The following is a 19,807-nucleotide window of genomic DNA, read 5'->3' on the forward strand; positions in this document are numbered from 1 at the left end:
CTCAACAAAGAAAAAAACCTATTGCTAACATGCACAAAAGGGCCTTAAGGTCCAGAGAAAACGATTGGGTCTAACATAAGTTTCCGAAGGCTCAATTGAGGCAAACGACGGCAAAAATCCTAAGGGCCATTAAAAGTATTATGCTAAACTAGCAAAAAGATACTATGGTCCTTTTCAAATTTTGATGCCAATCAATGAAATGTCTTATCAACTCAAGCTGCCCAACCATTGGCTCATACACAATGCTTTTCATGTGAGCCTACTTAAGCCCTACAAAGGAGAGCCACCAAGTGAGCTAATTATTGAAGACCCTCCCGAAATTGAAGACCAAGAAGAGGTGTTGCAGTCCTTCGGCATCAAGACAAGGTACTACGACATGGTAAGATTATCCAACAGTATCTTAAGTTCAAAAAATATCCTTTAGAAGATGCTAGATGGATGCAAGGTGTTAAGTATGGATCTTGATTTACCCATTGTAATTTTTTGTATTATTAACATACATTTGTAAGGCCCCCGTTATGAGGAGAAGCCATCGTGCGTGAAGAAAAATCACTCGCTGAAAACCAAAATTTCACGGCCAGTCTCGAGCAAAGCTGGAGACTGGCTTCGCCAAAATATTATGGTCGGACGGCGGAAGTGGTCACGGAAAACAACCGGCCGGTTGGCCGGTGGCCAAAGGCCGAATTCAATGGTCGGTGGCCGATCAAAGGAAGACTTGCTCAAGAGTGGCCACACATGGACGGATTGGAGGGTCCAATTTGGACTTATCTACACAAGGGCGGCTACACATGGCTGCCTCTCATGAGAGAGGGCAGCCCTTTTGGCCTATAAAAGGAGGCCTCTTCTACACACAAAAACGGATTGTGAAGCATTGTGGTGCATTGTGAAGTTGATGTGAGGTGGTGAGAGTGAAGCAAGGTGGGAGCTCCAAAAGGGTATAATCCCTTTGTAATCTACTTCTTGTTTTGAAGTACTAAAGCCATTGAGTGGCTGCTTTTCCATGGACATAACCCACATTGGGTGAACCACGTATATCGTGTGTACTCTCTCTCTCTCTCTCTCTCTCTCTCTCTCTCTCTCTCTCTCTCTCTCTCGCTCTCTCTCTCTCTCTCTCTCTCTCTCTCTACTCTATAATCTCTTGTGTGTGAAAATTATCTCTCTCCATTAAGTAATCTACTCAATTATCTACTTAGCCACGTCTTATTTCCTAAGAACTGGTATCAGAACAAGGTTTTCCCGTAGCTAAAGTATCTCAAGGAAAGGATTCCTTAAATTCAGTGGGAGTAATGGCAGAGGAAGGGAAGCTCAAGATCAAGAAGTTCAACGGCAAAAACTTTCAACATTGGAAGATGCAGATTGAAGACTATCTCTACCAGAAGAACCTTTATTTGCCACTAGGCGGTCTTGCAAAGAAGCCTGCAACAATGGCAGATGAAGCATGGATTGTCCTTGATCGAAAGGCAGTGGGAACAATCCGGTTAAGCTTAGCGTCAAGGGTGGCCTTCAATGTTTCGGAGATGAAGACCGCTGAGGACTTGATGAAGTCACTTGACGGCCTCTACGAGAAACCATCAGCATCTAATAAGGTATTTCTCATGAAGCGCTTGCTCAATCTAAAGATGGCAGAGAATGGTTCGGTTGCAAAAAACCTAAATCTTTAACACCGACATAAGTCAACTTCGATTGGTAAACATCAATTTTGATGACGAAGTGCGAGCTCTCCTTATTCTATCTTCTCTATTGGATAGTTGAGACAACCTTGTGATGGTTGTAAGTAATTCTATCTCTGACACAAATACACTTAAGTTTGTGATGTTGTGGGTGTGCTCCTAAGCGAGGAAATGCAAAGGAGAAGCACAGAAAAATCTATCATCAGTGGAAACAAGAGGAAGGTCTAAGGAGAGGTTCAAAAACCAAAAGGGTCATGATCGTTCAAGGTGGAGCAAGTCACGCACATAGTCAGTTCTTGAATGTTGGAACTGCGGCAAGAAGGGCCATGTCAAGAAGGATTGTTGGTCCAAGAAGAAGAACGAGTCAGAGTCTCACAAGACAACATCGCAGGCCAATGTGGCAGGTAAAGTAGAGCAAGAAATTCTAATTCTCTTATTAGACAATGTGTCTAATTCTTGGATAGTAGATTCCGGGGCTTCATTCCAAGCGACATCGCACAAGCAACATTTCCAAGATTAAGCCAAAGGTAATTTTGGGTATGTATACTTGGGAGATGATGAAGCTTGTGAAATTGTCGGCAAAGGTACAGTTTGTGTCAAAACTGCTAATGGAAATGAATGGAAGCTTAAAGATGTTAGGCATGTTCCTTCTCTTCGTAAAAATTTGATCTCTACAGGACAATTGGACGATGAAGGTCACAACATTGCATTGGAAGATCTCAAAGGGATGTTTGGTGGTTGCCAAGGGAGAAAAGGTCGGTACACTTTACTTGTGTACTATTAGCACGCAATCTTCAACTTGTGCAATAGCTATGGAAGTCGACACTGCGGTGTGGCACTATCGGCTTGGGCATATGAGTGCTAAAGGAATGCAAATCCTTCAAACAAAGAAGCTTCTACCAGGTTTGAAACAAGTGGACTTAGAGTTCTGTGAAGATTGTGTTTATGGTAAACAAAAGAGGGTAAAATTTCAAAAGTCAAGAAATGAAAGAAAAAAAAAAACTTGAGTTGGTTTATTCTGATGTTTGGGGTCCTACAAGTACACCATCACTTGGCGGCTCATTGTACTATGTAACATTCATAGACGATGCGACTAGGAAAACATGGGTTTATGTAATGAAGAATAAATCCGATGTGTTGTCCATATTTCAAAGGTGGATAGCCTTTGTGGAGAATGAAATAGGTACTAAGGTTAAATGCCTCATATCCGACAATGGAGCAAATATTGCAGCCAAGCTTTTGAGAGCTTTTGTGCTAGAAATGGCATTCGGAGGCAAAAGACAACCCCAAGGACACCTCAACAAAATGGGATTTTGGAAAGGATGAATAGGACAATCATGGAGCGAGCACGAAGCATGCGGCTACATGCAGGCTTACCGCTTAAGCTTTGGGCAGAAGCAGTAAGTACATCTGTGTATTTGATCAACCGGTCACCCTCAACGGCATTGGATGGGAGAGTTCCAAAGGAGGCATGGACAGGTAAACCGATGAACTATTCATTTCTCAAAGTGTTTGGGTGTGACGCTTTCATGCACATAGATAGAAGCCTAAGATTAAAGCTAGATGCAAAGTCCAAAAAGTATTTCTTCATTGGCTATGGAGAAGGTGACTTTGGGTATCGCCTATGGAATCCTGAAGATGGTAAAATCTTTAGGAGTAGGGATGTAATGTTTAACGAACAAAATATGTACAAAGATTATTTGAAAAGAAAAAAAAACAAAAGAAACAGGTGATAAGTACATGGATCTTGAGGATGGTGAAGACTCAAGGAGTACAAACGGTGACAATGTACAACAACGTCAACCAAATAGGAACTTCAACCTATTCCCGGAAGATCTACAAGAGCAAGTAGACCTCCAGAAAGGTTTATTCCTTCCTTCAACCATCTCTTGATCTCGGATTCTGGAGAGCCGGAATCATACAAGGAAGCTATGCAACACGAATCCAAAGAAGAATGGATAAAGAGCATGCAAGTGGAGATGGACTCATTACATCGCAACCAAACATGGGAGTTGGTTGAGTGGTCTAAAGGTAAGCGGACACTTTAGAACAAATGGGTGTATAAGCTAAAGGAAGAAGAAGGTGGGAAGAAAAGGCACAAGTCTATGCTTGTGGTAAAAGGGTTTTCTCAAAATAAAGGTATTGACTTCAATGAAATATTTTCTCTTATTGTAAAACGAACTCAATTAGGCTTGTCTTAAGCCTTGTGGCTGCTCATGATCTAAATCTTGAGCAAATGGATGTAAATACGGCATTCCCTCACGATGACTTAGAGGAGGAAATTTACATGCTTCAACGAAAGGGGCATGAAGTAAAAGGTAAGGAGAAAATGGTTTGCAGATTAGAGAAGAGCTTGTATGGTTTAAAGCAAGCATCAAGACAATGGTACTTGAAGTTCGATCGATGGATGCTTGATCATGGATTCAAAAGGTGCAACTCAGATCATTGCGTCTACATGAAGAATCTGGGAGATAAGAAGTTCATCATCCTAATGTTGTATGTTGATGACATGCTGATTGCAAGTGCTAACATGCAGGACATCAAAGACCTAAAAGAAGAACGGCCTAAATATTTTTCAATGAAAGATTTAGGTGCTGCAAAGAGGATACTTGGTATGAAGATATCAAAGGAAAGGACGAAGAAGACAATAAAGCTATCTCAAGAGGATTACATCAAGAAGGTACTAGAAAGGTTTGCAATGAAAAATGCAAAAACGGTTTCTACACCTTTGGCTGGTCACTTTAAACTAACCAAAGACCTGTGTCCAAAGACACAAGAGGAGATAGCCTATATGTCTATAGTTCCATATGATGCAACGGTAGGTTCTCATATGTATGCTATGGTCTAGACAAGGCCAGACATTCCACATGCAGTGAGAGTTGTAAGTAGGTTCATGGACAACCCAGGTAAAGAGCAATGGCAAGCTGTGAACTGGATACTTAGGTATCTCAAAGGGACAACAACAAATGCTTTGTATTTTGGAGGAACAGATACTTTTCTTCAAGGGTATGCTGATGTAGATATGGCAGGTGACAAAGATACTTGACGGAGCACTATTGGCTATGTCTTTAGGGCTGGAGGCACAACAGTAAGCTCGGCTTCAAAGCTGCAGAAAGTGGTCCCACTTTCTACCACAGAAGCAGAGTATGTAGCAATGACGAAGGCAAGCAAGAAATTATGTGGCTTCATAGATTCTTAGAAGAGCTTGGATTCAAACAAGACAATTGTGCCTTGTACAGTGATAGTAAACGTGCTATCCACCTCTTGTGAAGAACTCAACCTTTCATTCAAGGACAATGTACATTGAGGTAAGATATCATTTCATACGCACTCTTTTGGAAGAAGGACAACTAAAGCTAGGAAAGGTGCATATAAGTGAAATCCTACAGACATGTTTACAAAGGTGGTCAAACAAGGAGAAATTGAGCTTTTTCTCATCTTCAATCGGCATCCAAGAATAAAAAGACAGGATGGAAAGCACTCACAGGTTTGGTGTGGAGATCAATCTCCAAATGGGAGATTGTTAAGTATGTAGCCTGATTTAACCCTTGTAGTTTTTTGTATTAAAAACGTACATTTGTAAGGCCCCCGTTATGAGGAGAAGCCATTGTGCGTGAAGAGAAATCACTCGCCGGAAACCAAAATTTTATCGGCCAGTCTCGAGCAAGGCTTCGCCGGAATATTATGCCCAGACGGTGGGCAGAAAGTGGACGGAAGACGATCGGCCGGTTGGCCGGTAGCCTACCATCAATGGTCGGTGGCCGGTGCCCGAATTCAATGGCCGGTGGATGATTTCAAAGGAGGACTTGTCTTCTCAAGGGCGGCCACACATGGGCGGATTGGAGGGTCCAATTTGGACTTATCTACACAAGGGCGGCTAAACATGGCTGCCTTTCATGAGAGAGGGCAGCCCTTTTGGCCTATAAAAGGAGGCATCTTCTACACACAAAAACGGATTGTGAAGCATTGTGAAGTTGATGTGAGGTGGTGAGAGTGAAGAAGGCGGGAGCTCCAAAAGGGTATTGCTTCTTGTTTTGAAGTACTAAAGCCATTGAGTGGCTGCTTTCCCGTGGGCGTAGCCCACATTGGGTGAACCACGTATATTGTGTGTACTCTCTCTCTCTCTCTCTGTCTCTCTCTCTCTCTCTCTCTCTCTTCTACTCTATAATCTCTTGTGTGTGAAAATCATCTCTCTCCATTAAGTAATCTACTCAATTATCTACTTAGCTACGTCTTATTTCCTAACACAAGGAATACATCTTAAGGATAGTATGTGTAACATTTTATGGTCTAGTAACTTGTGTCTAGCGGAAAATAGCATGAACATAGTGAGCATTTCATTACAATAGATTCCTAATGAGAATAACAAGAGTGCTTGAGTGGAGACAGCAACTTTTAGAGAGAGAAATTAAGTTATTGACAACAGTTGAGGACCGGATTTACATGGAGCCGGTCCCCTCCAAAAGGCTTAGTATTATGGTTTCTCCCATCAAGAGAGAAATTTTACGATACAATTCTTTGTGTTCCTTCAATACTAGCTAGTGCAATGAAGATGGAAACTTCATGCACTAAGCAAAACACTTATCAAACACAACATCAATTTCCTCACGGTCTCAGACCCGAGACCTCACACACCTTTGAAGATGGTGAGAGCTAGCGGGGTATGAGAGTAGATTGAGAGTAAGAAGGAGTAGTCTTACGAGAAAAATGTACATCTCCTCACATAAGCACTCATGTTAGCATAGCTTAGCTTAGTAATTAGCATGGTAGAGGAGATGAGCATGCATTGTGAAATCTAAGTAGCATCAGTGATAGCCTTCTGAGATGTGTCCCCCTTTCCCTTTTGTGAGAGATTTAGGTAATTAATTAATGCAACTAAACTCTCATTGGACCCCTTTGTCTCCTGGCCAATTAGGAATCAGGCAAGCCATTGGGCTGTTGATTCTCATTGGACCCCCTAGGAGACTGTCCAATAGTCTTCTAGAGAGCTTAATTCTTATTGGTTCTTTTATTAAGTGTTTTTAATTTAATTAAACTAGATTTACTCTAGCCTAATTCTCATTGGTCCACCTCCAAGGCCATCCAATAGAATTTGAGTACACCTTGTGGGCATCTGGGCTAGGTAGCTGACATGTGTCCCTTATTCCCTTTGTGTAAAGGGAGCTTGTGTGTGTGTGTGTGTGTGTGTGTGAGTTTCTCTCTCATCTCCTACTTCTAGGGCTCACCCCCTCCTATGTAGGGATGCATGAAGACTTGTTGAGTACACACAAAGCATCCAATTCCTAGGCTTTTGACCTTTGGACTCAACCTTTGAATTTTGGAACCTTAGCATTTTGGAAGTCTTAATGGGCTGAACCTTAGGGTCTTTTAAGCCCATTGTTGCACCTTGCTCTTTTACAGATGGCCCCCCTTTGGATCCCTATTTTCCCTCCTTTGGATCCCTACTGTGGCCGGTCTGCCAGCTTAACCAATATTCTAGCTTTTTCTCCCCTGGCACTTCCCCGTATTAAATGATCAGTTTAACATGAGAAAATCATTTATGAGAATTAGATATTAGTTATTATGACATTACCTCTCTCTTGAAATCATAGTCGTCCTTGACTATGGGGTAGAGAAGATAAAGCATATTCATTAGTCCTTTTCCTAGCGGGTAGAGGATCCCTATGTTACCCTACGACATTGTTCCAGATGTGATGACTAGTCCATTTGGCGTTTGAGAGCCTAACTGCTGCAAGCATTTCTGTACATTAGTCCTATCAATCTTCCATAGTAGAGTGACAAGCTCTACTTAGTGTTCGGGAGACGTCGTCTCTGCAAACTTGATCTAAGTATGCATACTACTTCATTTTTGTGCACAATAAAGAAAAAGAGAGTCTTATGAGAAAAAAACTTTGTTCATTTTTAACATTTGTACATTTGCTTACTCTAGGGAAGCATTGTAAGGGTTGACAAGGTTTAGGTTATCCTTTAATTGTATGCCTTGCATCCATCTAGCATCTTCAAAAGGATAATTCTTAAACTTAATAAGATATCGTCGGATAGTCTTACCACCTCTTAGTACCTTGTCTTCATGTCGGAGAATGGACTCAGGCTGCAGCACCTCTTCTTGGTCCTCGATTTCTAGTGGGTCTGCAATAGTTGGTGTTTGAGGTGGCTCTCCTTTGTAAGGCTTTAGTAGGCTCACATGGAAAGCATTGTGTATGAGCCAATGGCTGGGCAACTTGAGTTGATAGGCCATCTCATTGATTGGCCTAAGAATGTGGAAGGGACCATAGTACCTCTTTGCTAACTTAGCATAGTACTTTTGGTGTCCCGTAGGATTCTTGCCGGTCGTGTGCCTTAATCGACGAGCCTTGGGAATTTTGGGCTGAAATCACATCTCTAAAATCAGGATCAATAGCATACTCATCTATCATAGAAGATAGATCATTGTGAGTTCCTATGGAAACCGCATTCACTCTCGGCCATCTTGAGAGTGCATCGGCTACTTGATTATGCTTGCCAGCAATGTGAGCAATATGAAAATGAAATTGCGAAAGGAAATTTGCCCACCTTATTTGTTTTTTGGAGAGCTTGGTCTGCGTCATGAAGTACTTAAGACTTTGGTGATCCATTCGTAGAATGAAAGGAGTCCCCAATAAATAGTGCTTCCATGAGTCTAAGGCATGTAGAACTGCAAGGAGTTCATGTTCATATATGCCTAGAGCTTGCTCAACAGGGTCAAGCCTTCGACTTTCATAGGCTATGGCGTGCCCTTCTTGGAGCAAAACAGCTCCAAGGCAATCACCACAAGCATCACATTGGACCTGAAATGGCTTTAAGAGATCCAATAGTGTAAGCAAAGGTTGAGAGATAAGCTTTTCGAAAGCATTGTTCTCCTTGACAGACCATGTATACCTAACGTTTTTCTTTTAGGTCATGTAATGGTCCTATTATTAGCGAGAACTTTTCTATGAAGCGTCTATAGTATGCACACATACCTGTAAAGCTTCTTAGTTCATGAAGATTCCTTGGTTTAGGCATCCTTTTATTACCTCTAACTTTGATGGATCCATTTGGATGCCATCTTGAGAGATAATGTGACCTAAATATTGAATCTCTTGCAAGAAAAATTTACTTTTCTTTCGATTAATATAAAGTTTATTCTCTCTTAGAACTTGAAATATTACTTGAAGGTGTTGTTTGTGTTTGTCTAATGAATTAGAGTAGATGATGATATCATCAAAGAACACTCCAGTAAAGGTTCGGTGAGGCATGAATAGCTTCTCCATCAAGAAGTTGAATGTGGCTGGTGCATTATCAAGACAAAAGGCATGACAATATATTCGTAAAGACCAAACGTAGTGCGAAATGCCGTCTTTACAATGTCTTGATCAACTATCCTCATTTAATGATAGCCACTTTTTAGGTCAATCCTACTAAAGTAGGTGGACCCTTGTAGCTTATCAAATAGGTCTTCTACCCGTGGAACGGGAAATCTGTTCTTGATAGTGATCCTATTTAGTGCTCTATAGTCGACACACATATTATATGTGCCGTCTTTCTTTTGCACTAATAGCACAGGTGAGCAAAATGGAGATGAGCTAGGCCTAACCATGCCCTTCTCAACAAACTCATGCACTTGCCGCATAATCTCCTCTTGTTGAACTTGAGAAACTCTATAAGGAGGTTTATTAGGCGGTGAACTTCCTAGAAGAAGTTCAATTGCATGGTCATCATTACCTCATTTAGGAGGTAATTCACAAGGGATGTTGTCAATAAAGACATCTTGAAACCCCTTGAGAAAATTGGATAACTCTAATTCTTTTTGATTGTTTATATTTTCTTTTGTTAAAGCATTAGGTTCATTTTGAAAATCTTTAACAAAAATCATGTACACGAAAATAGAGCTCTTTATTGACTTGTTGAAATCTTGTGTATGTACAATGGGTATGGTGTTACCCATTCGCTTAGCATCTATGTTCATATCTTTTTCCCTGAACCTAAAGTAGATTCTTCTTTCAGGGAATTTAACATTGGCAGCCATGCGATCAAACTATGGTGCCCCTAGGATTACATCCTCATGCTTGAGAGGAGAGATAAATAAGTCCTCTTTGTCCGCATAGCTTTGAACATGGAGCCTCAATTTCCCAATTAAGGGAGTGACTGAAGCTTCTTGCCCCTTGAAAGCACCATCTACGGGTAGGACATCTCCCATCTCGTAAGCTTGTATACCTAGTTTGGTGGCCAACTCTGTGGATATGAAATTGTGAGTAGAACTAGGGTCAAAGAGAATAAAAGCATCATGTTCTCTTACCTTTCCCCAAGCATGGCATAAAGGAGATCCTTTGTGGTGAGTTTCCTCCTCTTGGATTTCGACCAAGGTAGGTCTAGGAGGTTCATGGTAGGTGTTCTTTTGGGGACAAGCACGGTACGCATGCCCTTGCTCGCCGCACTTGAAACAGCAATTAACCTTGCGATAATGTTCAAGCTCGTCAAGAGAGAGTTGGTTTTTGCCTTTGTAAACTCGCTTCTCCTCAGCTTTGTTGGAATTGCCCTTAGGAGACTTTTGGACATTGTCCTTCCCCTTAGGCTCATTGGAACCCTTGTTTTCCATGGGCTTAGAATTTTTCTTAGCCCCTATTTGGAAATTGATTTGAGAAGCCACCATAGTATGGTGTATAACCGCCGATATGGTGTGTGGCCTTTGGGAGTTGACATACTCCGCCATTTCTTCAGTTAAGCCCGCACAAAATTGTTGCTTTTGCTCTCCAAAATTCAACTTTTTGAAGACAGTGGCTTTGAGTTGTAAGTCCCAAAATTTGTCTACAGATTTGTGAATGGATTCGTAGGGAGAGAGCTTCAAGCTTCGCCATTCAGTGAGTACTTTGTCTTTGGCATCGGTGGCCAAAAACTGCTTCATAATGGAAGCCCTTAAAGCTTTCCATGTTTGTGGAGCTTCATCGTTGGCTCGTAGGCTAGACCACCATTGCCTGGTGGACCTTTGAAAGTGCATAGCTACATGGTGTAGCTTAGAGGACTCCATGAAGCCCTCATCTCCAAACATCGCATCAATTTGTTGGATAAAGGCCAAGACTTTGTCCATAGCACCAAAGGTGCCATCGTAGGTAAGGAAAGAGATGCTCTTCCGTCTCTCTTTGAACTTCTTGAGCTTGGATGACCTCTTCCACGTGGCATAGTATTTCCTATGGCCTCTTCTTTTTATGGTTCAAAGGTTGCACTATCGCTTTCTTCAGAAGATGAAGAATTTGAGGAAGATGGAGAAGAGGGTGACCTCTTTCTCGCCTTTTTCTTGCCTTGATCTTCTTTGTCTTCACAGTCACTTTCATAAGAGGAAGAGGATGAAGAATATGGAGAAGAGGGTGTCCTCTTTCTCTCCTTTTTCTTCTCTTGTTTTTGTCATCCCTCTTTGAATTGTGGTGTGGAGAAGTGTGCGATGGTCTTCTCCGTTTTGGGGGTGATGGAGAACGTTTAGCGCGCCGTCTTCGTGGAGCCATCTTCGCCAAGGTGGTAGGAGACTCACTTATTTCTCGTTCCTTCGGTGGAGGCTCCTTCTTCCCAAATATGAGAGAGGCCTCTTTTGGGAGTCTCACAAGGAGGCTTCCTAGGTACTCTCTTGTCATGGTGGGGAGTTTGGAGAATCCCATGAGCACGAAGCTACCGTTGCACTTCACTTTGGAGGGATGGATTACCCATAGCTTGTTGAAGCCTAGAAACAAGGTAGTTAACAAGCATATGGGCATCATTAGTAGCCTGCTCATTAGCAAAATCAAAGTTATCAACATTGATTTCACTCTCTTTACTATTGTCATCCATTCTAACAACTTTGAGGTGTAAAATTTTTAGGTGTACTTTGGCACTCCAAGCCCTAGTTGCTACTCCTCTTTACCTCTTTAGAAAAATCACTGAAGCTACTGTACTCGTGGCTCAAATACCATTAATTGCAAGGAATAGAAGAGAGGTCATTCAACACCAAAATAGCATCGGCTCCTGTCAAGTTTCTAATAGCGCAATAGTGGTTATCCCTATTCTACTTACTCACATGCAATTAATAATACCAACCATTTATAGCTAGCTTGAGGACCTCCCTTCTTGAGCAAGAAAAGAGAAACCTTGTGCTCTGATACCAATGTAACATTTAATGGTCTAGTAACTTGTGTGTAGCGGAAAATAGCATGAACATAGTGAGCATTTCATTAGAATAGATTCCTACTGAGAATAACAAGAGTGCTTGGGTGGAGAGAGCAACAAAAAGTATAACACCTAGTTAGATAGCATGAACAATACTTCAAAAGAGAGAGAAATTAATCTATTGACAATAGTTGAGGACCGGATTTACATGGAGCCGGTCCCCCCTCCAAAAGGCTTAGTATTATGGTTTCTCCCATCAAGAGAGACATTTTACAATACAATTCTTTGTGTTCCTTCAATACTAGCTAGTGCAATGAAGATGAAAACTTCATGCACTAAGCAAAACACTTATCAAACACAACATCAATTCCCTCACGGTCTCATACACCAGACCTCACACACCTTCGAAGATGGTGAGAGCTAGTGGGGTATGAGAGTAGATTGAGAGGAAGAAGGAGTAGTCTTACGAGAAAGATGTACATCTCCTCACATAATCACTCATATTATCATAGATTAGCTTAGTAATTAGCATGGTAGAGGAGATGAGCATGCATTGAAGCTTGGGTCTTGGTTGGATTTGCATCACAAAGCCAAGAGCTTTTGGTGTAGGCCTCCCTTCTCACAAGCTTGGAGTAGGTGGTAAGCTTTCCATTAAAGCTTGAGAAGGAGAGAGAGAGTCTTCTTGCTCCACACATGAGATTGTGTGAGTGTGTAAGTGATAATGCCTTTGAAAAATCAGCCCCCTCTCTCTCTTGGTCGACCTCTCTTGCTATTTGCTCATGCTCACACCCTATTGGCCCATGCTAGGCTTAGGCAATGAAATCTAAGCAGCATAAGTGATAGCCTTCTGGCATGTGTCTCCCTTTTCCCTTTTATGAGAGCTTTAGGTAATTAATTAATGCAACTAAACTCTCATTGGGCCCCTTTGTCTCCTGGCCGTTAGGAAACAGGCAAGCCATTGGGCTGCTGAATGCTCATTGGACCCACTGGGAGACTGTCCAATAGTCTTCTAGAGAGCTTAATTCTTATTGGTTCTTTTATTAAGTGTTTTAAAATTAATCAAACTAGATTTACTCTAGCCTAATTCTCATTGGTCCACCTCCAAGGCCATCCAATAGGATTTGAGTACACCTTGTGGGCATCTGGGCTAGTGAGCTGACATGTGTCCCTCATTCCCTTTGTGTAAAGGGAGCTTGTGTGTGTGTGTGTGTGTGTGTGTGAGTTTTTCTCTCATCTCCTACTTCTAGGGCTCGCCCCCTCCTATGTAGGGATGCATGAAGACTTTTTGAACACTCAACGTTTGAATTTTGGAACCTTAGCATTTTGGAAGTCTTAATGGTTGAACCTTAGGGTCTTTTAAGCCCATTGTTGCACCTTGCTCTTTTGCAGAGGGCCCCCCCTTTGGATCCCTATTTTTCCTCCTTTGGATCCCTATTGTGGCCGGTCTGCCAGCTTAACCAATATTCTAGCTTTTTCTCTCCTGGCACTTCCCCATATTAAATGGTCAGTTTAACATGAGAAAATCATTTAGGAGAATTAGATATTAATTAGTATGACATTATGAATCTTGTCAATGCTTACAATGCTACATTAGAGTAAGCAAATGTACAAATTTCTTTTAAATGACCAATATTTTTTGTCTTATAAAACTAGTTCTCTTTTTATTGTGCACAAATTTAAGTAGTATGCATACTTAGAATCATGTTTGTGATGACGACGTCTCTCAAACACCAAGAAAAACTTGTCACTCTACTTGGGAGAATGAAATGGGACTAAAGAGCAAACATGCTTGCCAGAGCTACGTTTCCCAAACACCAAATGGATTAGTCATCCATCTTGGAATGATGAATGATGTTGTAAGTAAAAAGGGATCCTCTACCCGCTAAGGAAAATTGACTAATGACTAAGGCTTTATCTCTTCTACCTCATAGGTTAGGACAACTATGATTTCAAGAGAGAGGTAATGTCATAAAATCCAATATCTAACCAACCCAAATGATTTTCTCATATTGAATTGATCATTTAATGTGGGAGAGTAAATGGGAACACGGGTTAGAATACACACATGTGCTTACAAATCTATCTAAACACGGGGCAAATGGTGAAGGGGTCCAAATGAGAGATGGTCTATCAAATAGCATGGCTAGTCAATGGAGCTTAAAGACCTTAGGGTTAGCTTCATTGAAGACCTCCAAAGGTTAGAGTTAAAAGTCCTTTGACCTTAGGTAAGCTAGGGTTGTGCTTGAGGTGGGGACCCAACCCAAGCTTGAGGTGCTTGTCGTGCTTGCTGACTAAGATGCTTGAGGTGCTTGTCATACTTGTTGACTAAGATGCTTGAGGCTCTTATCGTGCTTGATGACTGCTGCTTGATATGCATTTTGCATGTGATTGGCCAGGCTTGCAGGGGTCCAATGAGCTTCCAAGTTGAGCTAGAAGAGTGGGTCGTCGACCAAAGCAAGAAGGGGGATTTCTTGAGGGGTATACTCTCCCACACACACTCACACACACTCTCATTGTGTGAAGTGCAAAGTGCAAGAGCTCCTTCTCCTTCTCCTTCTCCTTCTCCTTCTCCAAGATAGTAAATAAGTTGAAAGCCTACACCAACACTCGTGGCTATGGAATGCAAATCCAACCAAGAACTATGCTTCAATGCTTAAGCTTGCCATCTTCTCCATCTTCATTATTATGCTATTATGTATGATAGCAAGAAGGTGATGATAAGTTCTTTCTCCTATGAATGTTTCTTCTTCCTCTTCCCTACCCTCATTCCTGTTGGAATTAGGGTTGCAGGAAAACACACACAACTTGGAGAAGACGAAGGAAGCTCAAGGCACACAACCAAGAGTGTATTACTTAGTGTGAAATGGAAAAGATAGATAGACCTAGAATGATGGACGTATATACAATGCACGAGGGGAAAAACCTCCTAAAGAGGGGAAAATGCCCTGGCGGTCTGTGTTCACACACATCACTACCACATGTATATGGTAACAAATCCCCCCTAGAGTGATGGGGTGAACGAGAGCTGGCACACAGAGTAAAGGGAATTGCCATGCCCTAAGGACATGATCAGTCCACAAAGGGGAGTAAGCCCAAAGCTTTGCAGAAAGCTTCGAACGTCTCATGAGACAATGTCTTTTTGAAAAGATCTGCAAGGTTGTCTTGTGTTGGCACATAAGCTAAGCTGATCTCTCCTGCTAAGAGCCTCTCCCTGACATAGTGGTAATGCACCTCAATGTGCTTTGTACGAGCATAAAAAATTGGGTTCCTCACAACTACCAATGCACTATGACTGTCAGTGTAGATAGTGTTGGCAATGTCCTGTCCAACACCCAAATCAGCCATAAGCCGTCTGAGCCATACACGCTCAACTGTAGCTGTGAAGACTTCCCTGTACTCAGCCTCACAACTGGAAGTGGCCATAGCCCAATCTGAGTCCAAAAAAGCATGTAAGTCTGGCAGCAATGATCCCCCCTTGGGATAAAACAAGCCAAGATGTAAAGTGCCACTCAAGTAGCGGAAAATCCTCTTGAGAGCCTGTCAATGCTTAGACCCTAGGCTATGCATAAATCTGCTGACTTGTGAGACTGCAAACTGAATATCCGGCCTTGTGTTGCATACATAAATGAGGCATCCAGCAGCAGTTTGGTAAAGAGTGACATCTGCAGGATCACCAGCATCATGAACACTCAATTTCAAATGTGTTTCAATGGGAGTGGCAATAGGTTTGCAATCCTCACGTCCAAACTTACATAGCAATGTCTCTATGTAACTTTTCTGACACAAGGCAATACCATGATCACACCTATACCCAAGTAATGTCAAACATATTTCCATGGGAGTGGCAATAGGTTTGCAATCCTCAAGTCCAAACTTACATAGCAATGCCTGTATGTAACTTTTTTGACACAAGGCAATACCACGATCACACTGCTTAAATTTTATACCCAAGTAATGATGCAACAGTCCCAAATCTTTCATTTTTAAAGTAGCATTCAAATCAGCATTAAATTCAGCAATATGTCTCTCATTTGGTCCAGTGATCAGCAAATCATCCACATAAAGAACCACAATGACAAGTATATCACCCTCACACTTTACATACAATGTGCTTTCTGTTGGACTGTTATGAAAGCCTCGCTTGACCAACTGAGTTCCAACCTTATCATACCAAGCAAGAGGAGATTGCTTCAACCCATACAAAGCTTTGTTGCATTTGCACACTTTATCCTCTTGTCCTTTCTTGACAAAACCACGAGACTGCATTACACAGTGTAACATTTAATGGCCTAGTAACTTGTGTCTAGCGGAAAATAGCATAGACATAGTGAGCACTTCATTGGAATAGATTCCTAATGAGCATAGCAAGAGTGCTTGGGTGGAGAGAGCAACAAAAAGCATAACACCTAGTTAGATAGCCATGAACAATACTTCAAAAGAAAGACAAATTAAGCTATTGACAACAGTTGAGGACCGAATTTTCATGGAGCCGGAACCCCCTCCAAAAGGCTTTGTATTATAGGTTTCCCCCATCAAGGAAGACATTTTACAATACAATTCTTTGTGTTCCTTCAATAACTAGCTACTGCAATGAAGATGGAAACTTCAAGCACTAAGCTTATAAAACACAACATCAATACCCTCACGGTCTCAGACCCAAGACCTCACATGCCTTTGAAGATTGTGAGAGCTAGAAGGGTATGAGAGTAGATTGAGAGGAAGAAGGAGTAGTCTTACAAGAAAGATGTACATCTCCTCACATAATCCCTCATATTAGCATAGCATAGCTTAGTAATTAGCATGGTAGAGGAGATGAGCATGCATTGAAGCTTGTCTCTTGGTTGGATTTGCATCACAAAGCCAAGATTTGTTGGTGTAGGCCTCCCTTCTCACAAGCTTGGAGTAGGTGGTAAGCTTTCCATTAAAGCTTGAGAAGGAGAGAGAGAGTCTTCTTGCTCCACACATGAGATTGTGTGAGTGTGTAAGTGATAATGCCTTTGAAAAATCAGTCCCCCTCTCTCTCTTGGTCGACCCCTCATGCAAATTACTCATGCTGACACCTCATTGGACCTCCCCCAGCTTAGCCAATGAGAATTAAGTAGCATAACTGATAGCCTTCTAACATGTGTCCCCCTTTCCCCTTTTGTGAGAGCTTTAGGTAATTAATTAATGCAACTAAACTCCCATTGAACCCCTTTGTCTCCTGGCCAATAGGAATCAGGCAAGCCGCTGCTGAATGCTCATTGGACCCCTTGGGAGACTTTCCAATAGTCTTCTAGAGAGCTTAATTCTTATTGGTTCTTTTATTAAGTGTTTTTAAATGTATTAAACTAGATTTACTCTAGCCTAATTCTTGTTGGTCTACCTCCATGGCCATCCAATACGATTTGAGTGCACCTTGTGGGCATCTGGGATAGGGAGCTTGACATGTGTTCCTCATTCCCTTTGTGTAAAGGAAGCTTGTGAGTGTGTGTGTGTGTGTGTGTGTGTGTGTGTGTGTGTGTTTCTCTCTCATCTCCTACTTCTAGGGCTCACCCCCTCCTATGTAGGGATGCATGAAGACTTGTTGAGTACACACAAAGCATCCAATTCCTAGGCTTTTGACCTTTGGACTCAACCTTTGAATTTTGGAACCTTAGCATTTTGGAAGTCTTAATGGGCTGAACCTTAGGGTCTTTTAAGCCCATTGTTGCACCTTGCTCTTTTACAGATGGCCCCCCTTTGGATCCCTATTTTCCCTCCTTTGGATCCCTACTGTGGCCGGTCTGCCAACTTAACCAATATTCTAGCTTTTTCTCCCCTGGCACTTCCCCGTATTAAATGATCAGTTTAACATGAGATTATCACTTAGAAGAATTAGATATTAGTTATTATGACACATAAACTTCCTCAAATATATATCACCATTCAAGAAAGCAGTAACAATGTCGGATTGATGTACATCCCAACCAAAATGAGTTGCGAATGCACATAGAAAATGCACAATAGTCATACGACAAGTGGGAGCAAAAGTCTCTTCATAATCAATGCCTTTTTGTTGTGCATAACCCTTTGCAACAAGTCGAGCCTTATAGAGATCAATCTTACCATCCGACATGCATTTCAACTTCTAAACCCACTTCGTACCCATCCATCCAATTTTTTGAATTTTGTGCTTCATCAAAACATAGAGGTTCCTGAGCATCATGTAAGCTAGACACAGCTTCATATGGAGTAATAGACTACAAAGCTTTTGTAGGACACCTGTTTAGAAGATAAGTGGCACACATGATGGCCTCAAGTCAAAACGAATGCGGAAAAGCTTGACTTTTGACCGTACATCGTGCCATTTCTGTAAGTGACCTATTTTTTCTCTCAGCAATACCATTTTGTTGAGGTGTAAATGGCACTATACATTGGTGTTTCATCCCGCGACTAGCCAAAAACACATTAAATTCATGAGATATATACTCCCCCCCCTCGATCGGAACGGAGAGTGCCCATAGTACATTCTGAGACATTTTCAGCCATAGCCAGAAAATGTTTGAAGCACATTAAAAAATTGGACTTTTCTTTAAGCGGATACACCCATGCATGCATGGAGCAATCATCAATGAAAGTCACGAAGTAAAGGTAATTGCTCAAGGGTGGAGTTTGCATGGGCCCACAAACATCACTATGCACAAGCTGCAACCTGCATGTGGCCCTAACTAAACCATAGTTTGGAAACTTTGAATGTTGCATCTTACCCAAAATATATCCTTCACAAACATGTTTGACATGTGCTTCAAGAGGTGGCAAAGAAGCAACCATATCAGATTTTGGCAAACGCTGCAAACTGGGAAATTTAGATGTCCAAAACGTGCATGGCAAAGTTTTACATCTGAAATAGCCTTTGAGTCCACAACTGCATTTGCAAAATTCATCCCACACTTGTCATACAAAGTGAGATTATACAGCCCACGACATAAAATGCCAGATGCAACAATTTCATTACTGAAATTGAGATCATGTATTGTACATCTGTCATCCACAAATTTGACTATAAGTCCAAGTCTAGCAAGTGCAAATACAGACAAAAGATTCTTCTTAATCCCAGGTACATAAAGAGCATCAACAAGTCCGAAAGACCTGCCATTTGTAGTAGTAAGCACAATATTTCCAGCTTCCTAAGCCAGATAAGAGGCATTGTTGGCACAAGCAACTGAATTCCCATGAGGGACGGACTCAAGAGAGGTGAAAAAATCACGATGTGAGATAATGTGCTTTGTAGCACCACAGTCAAAATACCACACATGTGAATCTGCAGCAACTGACATGCATGCATCATGGACTTCAGGATTATAGGTACACTATGCACTAAAAGCCCATTCTACATCAACCTCAGCATCACAGTCTCCTTTCATAGAAGACTCAACAATAGATGCATTTGTAGCGGAGCCAACATTTGCACTGGAATCACCCTCTTTCTTCTTAGCCTCTTTGGTCTTCAACTTAGGACATTGCTTGATCAAGTGATCATTAGATTTACAATAATGGCAATGCATATTCTTTTTCCCCTTATCACCAAAATTTCCAGACAAATGACTGCCAGCAGAAGCATTAGGAACAAATGATTTTCCACTCGCAGAAGAACCATGAGAAGTGGCAACATTACTGTTACCACCTTTTCTTTGAGCAGCAATAAAAGCATGTTCAACTGCACGTTGTCTTGTCTTGTTTTTTTTGGAAAGTGACTCTTGCAACAACAATGTGCATAATGCATCAAACTTGACAACTTCAGGATTCCTTGGGTCATAAGTCTCCAAGTACTAGCAAAAGTCTGGTAAGAATCTGGCAAGGCATCAAGAACAGTGTGCACAAGGGAACTGTTTGAAATGACTTCACCTGTAGAAAATAAGTTTCTCATTGATATCCTTGACACCAGCAAGGAAAGTATCCATGTCATCTTCCTCATGCATAATCTTTGATTCCAGCTCTTTACACAGCAATGCAATTTCAGCCTCAGTGCGACTTGCATAAAGACC

The sequence above is a fragment of the Adiantum capillus-veneris genome, chromosome 26 (assembly GCF_014529385.1).
Source record: "Adiantum capillus-veneris isolate H3 chromosome 26, ASM1452938v2, whole genome shotgun sequence".
Taxonomy (NCBI): domain Eukaryota; kingdom Viridiplantae; phylum Streptophyta; class Polypodiopsida; order Polypodiales; family Pteridaceae; genus Adiantum; species Adiantum capillus-veneris.